The following is an 11,795-nucleotide window of genomic DNA, read 5'->3' as shown; positions in this document are numbered from 1 at the left end:
GCCCACCAGGCTCCTCCGTCCATGGGATTCTCCAGGCAAGAATACTGGAGTGGGTTGCCATTTCCTTCTCCAAGCTCTCCACTTTTCAAAGCAAACTCTTCTTTCCTTCTTCTTCCTCTGCCTCCCTCTATCTCTTTCCTAAAAGTAACTTTACTTCCAGGCCTTGAAAACGCCTATTTTGGAAACCACAAGTACATAAAAGAAACCCAGTTGGTGTTCTTCACTGACTTGGGGCCAGATGGAGGTGAGGGGGTTAATGGACAAAGGGAAAGCACGTTTGCCATGCTTGCCTCACCCTGTGGTCTTTATCCGGACAAGAGATGCCAGAGCAGTGGACCAGGTCTCGAGAAGAGAAGTGGATCCTCCTCTGCCTTTCAGCTGCCCACTCCCTGGACTCCTCCTTTTTGACTTTCAGGCTTTCTACCCCAAATCTTGTATGACTTGGGGGCTGGCCAGAGGTGGGAGGGTTTGGGAGCCCAGCCGGAAAGGGGGATGGGGAGAGGAAGAAGATTAAGGAAAGAAAAGCAGCTGGAACTCATCTCCTGGGGACTGGCCAAGAAGGAGGCCCAGGCCCTGGGAAATCTGCTTGTCTCCTGTCTCCTGTTACACAACCCCCTCCCAGCCTCCTCTGCAGCCTGTGTGACACAGGACTTAGCCCACTAGTTGCGGCTCCCAATAGAAGGTGCTCCCGTTGTCCGGCAGATATGGAGACCCCCCCCTGGGAGAGGAGACGTGCTTCCAGGCTGCAAGGAGCTCCTTGCCAAAACGGAGAGACGTTCTTCCAAGTGTCAACACTGCAAATCAGAAAATTAAACAAATCCCTGGGTGGGCAGGACTGCAGTCAGCAAGGCAGTGTGGTGAGCAAACATGTGGGTATTTAGGGATGGGAGGACAATAAAGGTACTGATCTCGATAGAAGGTGAAGTCTAAACCTTCAGTCTTTTCTGCAAAACTCTGGTCTCCACAGGAGCCCAGCAGAGGGTAGAAGCTGGTGCATAAGGGAAAGAACCATGGAAGGAATTTGACGGAATGAATTTGGGGTGAGAAAAATCCTCTGGAGGATCTTAAAGTCATTCCAAACTTGTTTTAAATTTAGATAAAATTAGATCATCCTGGAATCATCCTTGGTCTGTGCATGAGGTCAGGAGAAACTATTTTTGAAAATAGATTATGTCATGTCACTTCCCTGCTTGAAGCCACTGGAGTTTCCATCAGAATAAAAGTAAATCCCAAAGTTCCTGCCGTGGCCTGCAGACTTCATGACAGGTTCCTGCTGATCTTTAACACCTCATTTCCCATCCAACCAGCTCCAGCCCTGCTGGCCTTCCTAGGTTCTGAGAACTTCAAACTTAGGGCCTTTGCATCACTATTCCCTTTACCTAGAAGTGTCCCTGGCCTTTGCTTATGATAGTACTTTTTAAACTACAGCTCATGACCCATCAGTGGTCAGTGAAATTAATTTAGTAGGTCATAACCAACTTAAAAAATATTGTAGAAAATGGAGAATTCTTAAAGAGATGGGAATACCAGACCACCTTACCCACCTCCTGAGAAACCTGTATGCAGATCAAGAAGCAACAGTTAGAACTGGACATGGAACAACAGACTGGTTCCAAATTGGGAAAGGAGTACATCAAAGCTGTATATTGTCACCCTGCTTATTTAACTTATATGCAGAGCACATCATGAGAAATGCCAGGCTGGAAGAAGCACAAGCTGGAATCAAGACTGCTGGGAGAAATATCAATGACCTCAGATATGCAGATGACACCACCCTAATAGCAGAAAGTGAAGAGGAACTAAAAAGCCTCTTGATGAAAGTGAAAGAGGAGAGTGAAAAAGTTGGCTTGAAACTCAACATTCAGAAAATGAAGATCATGGCATCCAGTGCCACCACTTCATGGGAAATAGATGGGGAAACAGTGGAAACAGTGTCAGACTTTATTTTTCTGGGCTCCAAAATCACTGCAGATGGTGACTGCTGCCATGAAATTAAAAGATGCTTGCTCCTTGGAAGGAAAGCTATGACCAACCTGAAAGTGAAAGTGAAAGTCACTCTTTGCAACCCCATGGACTATACAGTCCACGGAATTCTCTAGGCCAGAATAGTGGAGTGGGAAGCCTTTCTCTTCTCCAGGGGATCGTCCCAACCCAGGAATCAAATCAAGGTCTCCTGCACTGTAGGCAGATTCTTTACCAACTGAACTATCAGAGAAGCCCCATGACCAACCTAGACAGCATATTAAAAAAGCAGAGACATTACTTTGCCAACAAAGATCCATCTAGTCAAAGCTATGGTTTTTCCAGTAGTCATGTATGGATGTGAAAGTTGGACCATAAAGAGCTGAATCCTGACGAATGGATTCTTTTGAACTGTGGTGTTGGAGAAGACTCTTGAGAGTCCCTTGGACTGCACAAGGGATCAAACTAGTCCATCCTAAAGGAAATCAATCCTGAATATTCATTGGAAGAATTGATGCTGAAGCTGAAACTCCAATATTTTGACCACCTGATTCGAAGAGCTGACGCCTTAGAAAAGACCCTGATGCTGGGACAGAGTGAAGGCAAGAGGAGAAGGGGATGACAAAGGATGAGATGGTTGGATGGCATCACTGACTCAATGGACATGAGTTTGAGCAAATTCTGGGAGATGGTGAGGGACAGGGAGGCCTGGTGTGCTGCAGTCCATGGGGTCACAAAGAATCAGACACAACTGAGCGACTGAACAACAAGAAATATAATAGAGAATATATAATAAGGACTTGTCTTATGAAATCTATGTGGATACATATATTCTGGATTATGATATAAAGTAAAATTCTTACTAATGAGTCTGAGTCCTTAAACTTTGACAGTCACTAGTTCAGGAGTTGGTTGTACATAACTCAGGCTTTTATTTTTCTAACAGGGGTAACTTTGATTTACAAGAAGCTTTCTCATCTCTTTGGAGAGCCACTACTATGAATGTTTGATAGAAATGAATTGATCCTGGCCTCAAAAATGAATCAGATCAGATCAGATCAGTCGCTCAGTCGTGTCCAACTCTTTGCGACCCCATGAATTGCAGCACGCCAGGCCTCCCTGTCCATCACCAACTCCCGGAGTTCACTCAGACTCACGTCCATCGAGTCAGTGATGCCATCCAGCCATCTCATCCTCTGTCGTCCCCTTCTCCTCCTGCCCCCAGTCCCTCCCAGCATCAGAGTCTTTTCCAATGAGTCAACTCTCCGCATGAGGTGGCCAAAGTACTGGAGTTTCAGCTTTAGCATCATTCCTTCCAAAGAAATCCCAGGGCTGATCTCCTTCAGAATGGACTGGTTGGATCTCCTTGCAGTCCAAGGGACTCTCAAGAGTCTTCTCCAATACCACAGTTCAAAAGCATCAACTCTTCGGCGCTCAGCCTTCTTCACAGTCCAACTCTCACATCCATACATGACCACAGGAAAAACCATAGCCTTGACTAGACAAACCTTTGTTGGCAAAGTAATGTCTCTGCTTTTGAATATGCTATCTAAGTTGGTCATAACTTTCCTTCCAAGGAGTAAGCGGCTTTTAATTTCATGGCTGCAGTCACCATCTGTAGTGATTTTGGAGCCCAGAAAAATAAAGTGTGACACTGTCTCCACTGTTTCCCCATCTATTTCCCATGAAGTGGTGGGACCGGATGCCATGATCTTCGTTTTCTGAATGTTGAGCTTTAAGCCAACTTTTTCACTCTCCACTTTCACTGTCATCAAGAGGCTCTTTAGTTCCTCTTCACTTTCTGCCATAAGGGTGGTGTCATCTGCATATCTGAGGTTATTGATATTTCTCCCGGCAATCTTGATTCCAGCTTGTGCTTCTTCCAGCCCAGCGTTTCTCATGATGTACTCTGCATATAAGTTAAATAAGCAGGGTGACAATATACAGCCTTGATGTACTCCTTTTCCTATTTGGAACCAGTCTGTTGTTCCAAGTCCAGTTCTAACTGTTGCTTCCTGACCTGCATACAAATTTCTCAAGAGGCAGATCAGGTGGTCTGGTATTCCCATCTCTTTCAGAATTTTCCACAGTTTATTGTAATCCACAAAGTCAAAGGCTTTGGCATAGTCAATAAAGCAGAAATAGATGTTTTTCTGGAACTCTCTTGCTTTTTCAATGAGCTACAAATGAAAGCCTGCTCAAACGTTGTTGGAAAAGTTTTTTTTTTTTTTTCTTTTCTAATAAAAGAAGCTCTAGTTGGCATTGTCTATACCGCTCCTTCCTGCTTTGAATGAAGATGTGTTTCCTATAGCTGTTATGGATCTGCAGCCATATTTTGATGATGAGGAAAAGTCCTAGGGACTTCCCTCGTGATCGGGTGGCAAAGACTCCATGCTCCCAGTGCATGGGGACCAGGTTCCAGCCCTAGTCAGGGAACTAAATCCCATGTGTCACAACCAAGAGTTTGAATATGGCAACTAAAGATTTTGTGTGCTACAATGAAGAGTGAAGATCCCACATGCCGCAATCAAATAAATACATAGATTTTTTTTTAATAGAGAAAGTCCTAGAAAATCAGAGCTGCTGGCTCTGATAATTGGGAGTTCTGCAAGCTTTGTTCATGTCACATTCGTTGATATCCCAGTGCCTAAAGCCAAGCTCAGAGAGCTACACAAGACTAAGGATACAGGGAAACATGATTCATTGCAGCTGTTACTGTAACAAGCTACCATTCAGTTTCTCAAGACACTTGATTTCCATCTGTTGAAAAATTGTTATAGCATATTCATTTTATTGGAACAAGACACTTCACAGTTATCTGCTTAAAAAAAATCATTGTAGTAAATATGTAAATGTGTGATATCTAAAATGGACAGAGTACCCTTTTAGATGTGGCATCTTGATGCAGGGCACAACTTGTATGACTCTGCCTAGTGGCCCTAATAAATCTTATCAGCACACTTTGATTGTTTATGTGAGGGTTAGGTTCAAGTTTTATGTGTCATTGGTGCTTCACATTTAATAGCGTGCCTGACATTTTAGGAATATTTGTCTTCTGTCACTTTCTCTAAATTCCTTTTGCCTACTACAGAGCTGCCAAGGTTAACTTTTTAAGTAAAATAACAATAGCAACCAGTATATTTTGAGCTAATATATTTTCTAATATTCCAGACACTGTGTTAAGTATCTCATTTAATACTCACAGCTACTTTAGGAAGCAAGCATCTTTATTATTCCCATTTTATAGGTGAGAAAGTTGACATTTAGACATATTATGTGGTGGTGATGGTTTAGTTGCTAAGTCGTGTCCAACTCTTGTGACTCCATGGACTGTAGCCCACCAGGCTCCTCTGTCCATGGGATTCTCCAGGCAAGAATACTGGAGTGGGTTGCCATGTCCTTCTCCAGGGGCTCTTCCTGACCCAGGAATCGAACCCAGGTCTCCTGCATTGCAGACAGATTCCTGTAATTGGGTATATTATTAATATGTGCATGAAGACCAAGGACCTCATTGGGGATGTTAGGGAGTATATATGTAGACCCTGTGTTACTGTTTCTTGTTGCCCTTTAGTCTCTAAATCATGTCTGACTCTCTGCAACTGCCAGGCTCCTCTGTCCATGGGATTTCTCAGGCAAGAATATCGGAATGGGTTGCCATTTCCTTCTCCAGACATATTATGTAGCCTGTCACAAATTTGCCAGCTAGTACAAGGCAAAGTAAAACTGAAACTCAGGCGTGTTTGCCTCCAAACTACATCAGGCATCCTCTGAATAGTATTTCTCTCTGGACCACCTCCATCAAAATTATCTAAGGTTCTTGTTAAAAATGCAGAGTCCTAGGACCCATCCTAGACCTACTAAAGCTTGAACTTTTTTTTGTAACTAAAAAAATTTTCATTGCAAGATAGTTGATTTACAATGATATGTTAATGTCAGGTGTACATACAGCAGAGTGATTCAGTTATATATATGTATATTCTTTTTTAGATTCTTTTCCCTTATAGGTTATTACAAGATATTGACTATAGTTTCCTGTGCTATAGGACTTCCCTGGTGGCTCAGACGGTAAAGCGTCTGCCTACAATGCAGGAGACCCGGGTTCCGTCCCTGGGTCGGGAAGATCCCCTGGAGAAGGAAATGGCAATCCACTCCAGTACTATTGCCTGGAAAATCCCATGGACAGAGGAGCCTGGTAGGCTACAGTCCATGGGGTCGCAAAGAGTCGGACACGACTGAGTGACTTCACTTCACTTCACTTCCTGTGCTGTACAGGAGGTCCTTGTTGATTATATTCTGCTCCAGACACTAGGGAAGCCCCATTTTATATATAGTAGTGTGTACATATTAATCCCAAGTTCTAATTTATCCCTCCCCACTTCCCCTTTAGTAATCATAAGTTTGTTTTCTATGTCTGAGTCTATTTCTGTTTTGTAAATAAATTTATTTGTACCATTTTTTAGATTCATATGAGTCATATCATACGGTATTTATCTTTCTCGTCTGATTTACTTCACCTAGTATGATAATCTCCAGGTTCATCCATGTTGCTGCAAATGTATTATTCATTTTTTATAGCTGAGTAATGAGTCTGAGTGAACTCCATGAGTTGGTGATGGACAGGGAGGCCTGGTGTGCTGTGATTCATGGGGTCACAAAGAGTCGGACATGACTGAGCGACTGAACTGAACTGAACTGCATATTCATATATATATATACACACACGTATGTCTTCTTTATCCATTTAACTGTAGATGGACATTTAGGTTGCTTCCATGTCTTGGGTATTATAAATAGAGATGCTATGAATATTGGGCTGCATATGTCTTTTCAAATTACAGTTTTCTCCAGATATATATCCAGGAGTGAGGTTGCTGAATCATATGATAATTCTATTTTCAGTTTTTTAAGGAACTTCCATACTGTTCTCCATAGTAGCTGTACCAATTTACATTGCCACCAACAGAGTAGGAGGGTTCCTTTTCTCCACTCTATCCAGCATTTGTTTGTAGACTTCTTGATGATGGCCATTCTGATGAGTATAAGGTGATACCTCTTTGTAGTTTTGATTTGCATTTCTCTACTAATTAACGATGTGGAGCATCTTTTCGTATGACTGTTGGCCATCTGTATGTCTTCTTTGGAGAAATGTGTATTTAAAGTTTCTGCCCAATTTTTTTATCGGGTTGTTTGTTTTTTTGATATAGAGCTGTGTGAACTGTTTGTATATTTTGGAACTTAATCTTTTTTTGGTGGCATCGTTTGAAAACATTTTCTCCCATTCCATAGGTTTTTGTTTTGTTTTTGTTTTGACTCAACGGTAAAAGAATCTGCCTGCAATGCAGATGTAGGAGAGGCAAACTTGATCCCTGGGTCTGGAAGATCCCACCACGGAGGAAATGGCAACCCACTCCAGTATTCTTGCCAGGGAAACCCTAGGAGCAGAGGAGCCTGGCGGGCATGGGGTCGCAGTCAGACACATGCACGTACACATAATAATCTGATACTTGTATTAATGGTGAAATAATCACAATAAGTCTAGGTAACGTCTGTTTCCACACAGTTACAAAATAATTTTTTTCTTGTGATGAGGACTTTTAAGATATACTCTCTTAGCAAATTTCAAATATGCAATACGATATTATTAACTGTAGTCCCCATGCTATACATCGCTTCCCATCACTTGTTTTATAATCAAAAGTTTGTACCTTAATAAGTCTTAATAAAAGTTTTTCAATAGGTCAAATGCTTTAAAACAATAATAGCTCTAATGTAAAAATCACAAATTAATAATAAACTAGACCTTATATTTCAGATTATACCAAAACAAACAAACAAACAAACAAAAACACACAGCCACTTTAGAATGGAGTAAGAAGTTGTTTCTCAACTTAAAAAAAAAATTCAAAATAATTTATTCTAAATGCTAATATTGAGAGTAAATAAAGATTCAAGAAGAGTTACTTGTTTTTATTTTATTTCTGTTATAGAAAATCACATATACACAAAACTAGAAACTGGCACACTGTCTATCATCTAATAATTACCAGCATTCTGCTGTTTTTTCAAATGATTCCTGTTTTAAAACACTTTTATTAATTCATAGACAAAGGGCTACAAGCAATTAGGTTGATTAGAGAACACCCTTCTTCTTCTTCTAAGTCACTTCAGTCGTGTCCGACTCTTAGCGACCCCATGGACTGCAGCCCACCAGGCTCCTCCATCCACGGGATTTTCTAGGCAAGAGTACTGGAGTGGGGTGCCATTGCCTTCTCTGAGAGAATACCCTAGTGTGTGATATTGGAAAACCAGCCTTGGTTTGAAAAGAATGACCTTAGCAGCTATTTTCTAGTCATCAGTGGTGAACACCTAAAGGCAAGAATCAACAGTTTCCCACTCTAAGCATCTTTTGGGGAGGAGTGAAGTGTGTGTGTGTGTGTGTGTGTGTGTGTGTGGTAGGAATGGAGAGGGGGTGTCGGGAGAGATGTCTCAGACTGCCCTGGCCTGGGTGCTGTGCTGGTAGCTGGAAGGAATCAAATACCCTTTGCTCTTCTACTCCAACTCATTAGTGGCTGGTTGAAAGCTAGATAAGAAGAGTGATGATGATTGGGCTAGAAGTTTCTCTGAAGGGAAATGGATATCAAAGGTTTTGACTGGATTTTGACAAATTCACAATGAGTCTTACATTTAGGCTGCTGAGGATGTCTTCTGAAAGCAACCCAATTATTTTGTTTTGTGAATGTGTAATTTAATGTAAACATTAAAAATATTCTACAATTTGTAGCTATTTGGCATTTATAAATTTTTAAAAAATATTCTGGGAGTTTCAACAAATAGAAGAGTCCTGGGGTGCTCTTCATCTCTGCAAGACTCCAGTGGTTAGAAGAATTCAGAAAATATTGCTCTATTCTATTCAGTGTTGACCCAGGGGGTTTCTTCACAAGCGGCTCCTCTCTGAAGCTGGTGGAGATAGTGCCAAAGTTAGAGTTAGGTCCAGGAGTGGCAAAAAAAAGGAAAAAAAGATCAAGAAGCCTTTGGGTAAGGAGGCAGAAGACATTTGGTTGGAGAAACAATATGGAAAAAAATAAAGAGATGGGGTGGACATACTAAGACCAGACCTAGGAGAAACAGGAGGCGTTCCATGGTCTCTGGGTCCACAACAGGAAATCTAGACTTTAATTTAAATTTGTGTGTGTGTGTGCGCCTTTCTTAGAAAGGAGAAACCAGGGAAGATAAAAAGCCAGGGTCTTATTAATTACATTTTTTTTTTTAAATTTTGAAAGCACCTCCCAGGGTGCCTGCCCTAGCTGGATGCTCAGGGAGAGCCTGAGTTCCCTTGTTTTAGGAGAAAAACCCTGTCGCTTCCTTCTCCCCTCACGCCAGGCAGGCAGCTCTGGTAGCTCTCAGATCCCTGGAAGCGATACTCAGCTTCACGGTCAGGGGAACAAGGAGAAGAATTCAGGGTTTCCTGGTAGGTGCGCTGACCCGCGAGGGGAAGCAGCCCCTTGGCAGAGCAAGGAACAAGAATTGCTGGTAGGTTCACCCTCCCTCCCCAGAATCGGGGAGGGATCTGGAGAGCTGGTGGTGTTCGGGAGAAAGGGTGGCCTTTGTGAAAAGTGTAACTAACGTCAGCGGGATGCTCGGAATGACTGCTCCCACCGCGCATTCGAGTTCTCCTCCTGGATACGGGAGGACTCTCTCCGCGGGACACCTAGGGCCTGTTAATCTCAGCCGGTGAAGGCTGTTGGACGGAGGAAGAGGACTGGCGTCTGGGAGACCCGCCAATAGAAAAAGCCCCTGGGGCGGCTCGCTAACGAGCTCATCCATCCAGGCAGGTTAAATGACCGGCAACTGGGTCGCCCGCCGACACAGCTGAAGGTTAGAGAGCCAAACATGTGTGACCGTAACCGTGAAGGTTTCTTCTACACGTGATTCACAGTGGGGAGGGCGGGAGAATAGACTAGAAGGGAGAGAATGCCTCTTTTTCTTTCTTTTCTAGTAGCGGGTGTGGAGAGCCTGAGCAGTGGCAAGTCAGAAATGTATTTCTCAGAAATCTAAAAATAAAGTGTCACAGATTTAACTCTTAATATTTCAAAACGATTTTTGACTTGCACCATCTAACTAATTTCATTGATTATAAGTTGGCAAGGCTCTCGTTAGTGAATGAACATATGGTCTTGGGGGTGTTCCCCCATCCCCCCAATATAGGCAGAAAAACAACGCTGGGATTTGCTGTCTGAAAAGTATATGCGATCTTTGGCATGCTTTTTTCTGTTTATGCATTGAGAGGTCACATGGAAATGTGGAGGAGGCATGGCATTCCAAGATGTCAATAAATACCAAACACGAAAAACTAAACTACTTGTTTGGGAAGAATGCTGTTCTTTGCCTCTTGGTTTCAACTCAGGAAGATGAGAAGGAAGGGAGGGAAAGAAAGGGGCAGGAAGGAAGCCTCTTCAGAGGGCATGCTGTAATGCATTCCTGCTTTCCACTCCCACTCACTGGTGACTTTCTTCTTTAGAACTCTGTTTTTATCTTTGTTCTCTTTATACCCTCTTTCAACATTTTTCAGCTTACAGATGGGTGATGAGGCACGAAGAAGGTGAAATACTCAGTCTGGGTCCCCATATGACCCTGGTTTCAAGGAGAGTTTCTTTAGCTCTTGGGTAAAGAATCCACCTGCCAACGCAGGAGACATAGGAAACATGAGTTCCATCCCTGGGTCGGGAAAATCTCCTGGAGAAGGAAATGGAAGCTCACTTCACTATTCTTGCCTGGAGAATTCCATGGACAGAGGAGCCTGGTGGGCTACAGTCCATGGGGTCACAGAGCGGACAGCGACTGAGCATGCGTACTACACCCCTGGCGCAGGTTTAATCCCCCACCCACTCCCTCAGGCTACTTCCTCTCCCATTCCTGGGCTTTTGCAGGCACAGAGCCCCTCTTGGGGTGGGCAAGGAGCAGAAACACCATTTGTTTCTGGCCTCATGGACATCAAGGGCCTCACATACGGCCTTTGGGCATCATCTCCAGATGAGTACCCACATGGGGTCCCTGAATTTGTGCATGCATGTCAAGAGCATTGGTTTATTAAAGGATCTTTAAAACACACCACCATTCGAATTCTTGTAACTGTTTTGGCATGTCTTCATTTCAAAAATAGGCTCAGAGCGCTCACTGAAGTAATTTGGGCCTCTTTCACCCTCTGTGAAAGTGCACCGAGGTACACTGTCATCCAAAGCACAGAAGCAGAGAGTAATCGTTGCTGTACACAGCACTATCCTCGTTGAACTAGGGTGGGGTGTAGAAATTCTTCGCCTGTGAATATATATATTCGTCCCCACTTAGAAGCCAAAGGAAAGATGACGGAGTCTCCGTCGTAGGCGCACCCTTGGTCTCCAGGAAGATTTTCTGCCCTTTGTTTTCACAGCCTTCTCCGGAGCCGCCAGTGGAGTCTGTGGGTTCGGTGCCGAGGTGGCTGGTCCCCGCCAGGCTCCATCCTCCCTGCGCCCAGCGACCCCTCACGCAGGCCGGCGCGGGGTTTCCTTACTCTGTTCCTTCCTCCTCGAAGGACAGCCGCACCACCAACCACAGACGGCCCTTGTTAAAAGGAAACGTGACGAACCACAGCTGTTTCCCCTTTGAGATAATGCCCACACCCGGAGAGGTGCCCAACCTGCGGTGGGTTATCACAGAGGGATTTAGAGGGATTTAGATGGAGCCGGCGCTGGCGACCGCGTCCAAGCAGCCCAGAGGAAATGCGGGCTAGTTAAAAGAAGAAAACGAGGTTGGGGACCTTGATAGCGGCTTTTCATCTTCGGATGCCGGAGAGTAGC

The 11,795-nt window shown here is 43.7% G+C and overlaps 1 long non-coding RNA gene across 1 annotated transcript; it reads right to left on the bottom strand.

Annotated features, from left to right (window-relative positions):
* Positions 1-9,907: 9,907 nt before the first annotated feature.
* On the bottom strand, positions 9,908-11,571 carry LOC129658005 (uncharacterized). The gene is made up of 2 exons (XR_008717219.1): positions 11,349-11,571; positions 9,908-10,695 (listed from the first exon to the last, which is right to left on the bottom strand). It is a non-coding gene; the product is annotated as an uncharacterized LOC129658005 (long non-coding RNA).
* Positions 11,572-11,795: the final 224 nt, after the last annotated feature.

Source organism: Bubalus kerabau, chromosome 7 (genome assembly GCF_029407905.1).
Source record: "Bubalus kerabau isolate K-KA32 ecotype Philippines breed swamp buffalo chromosome 7, PCC_UOA_SB_1v2, whole genome shotgun sequence".
Lineage (NCBI taxonomy): Eukaryota > Metazoa > Chordata > Mammalia > Artiodactyla > Bovidae > Bubalus > Bubalus kerabau.
The sequence above is the reverse complement of the archived record's forward strand: the minus strand, read 5'-3'. Positions and strand labels throughout refer to the sequence as shown.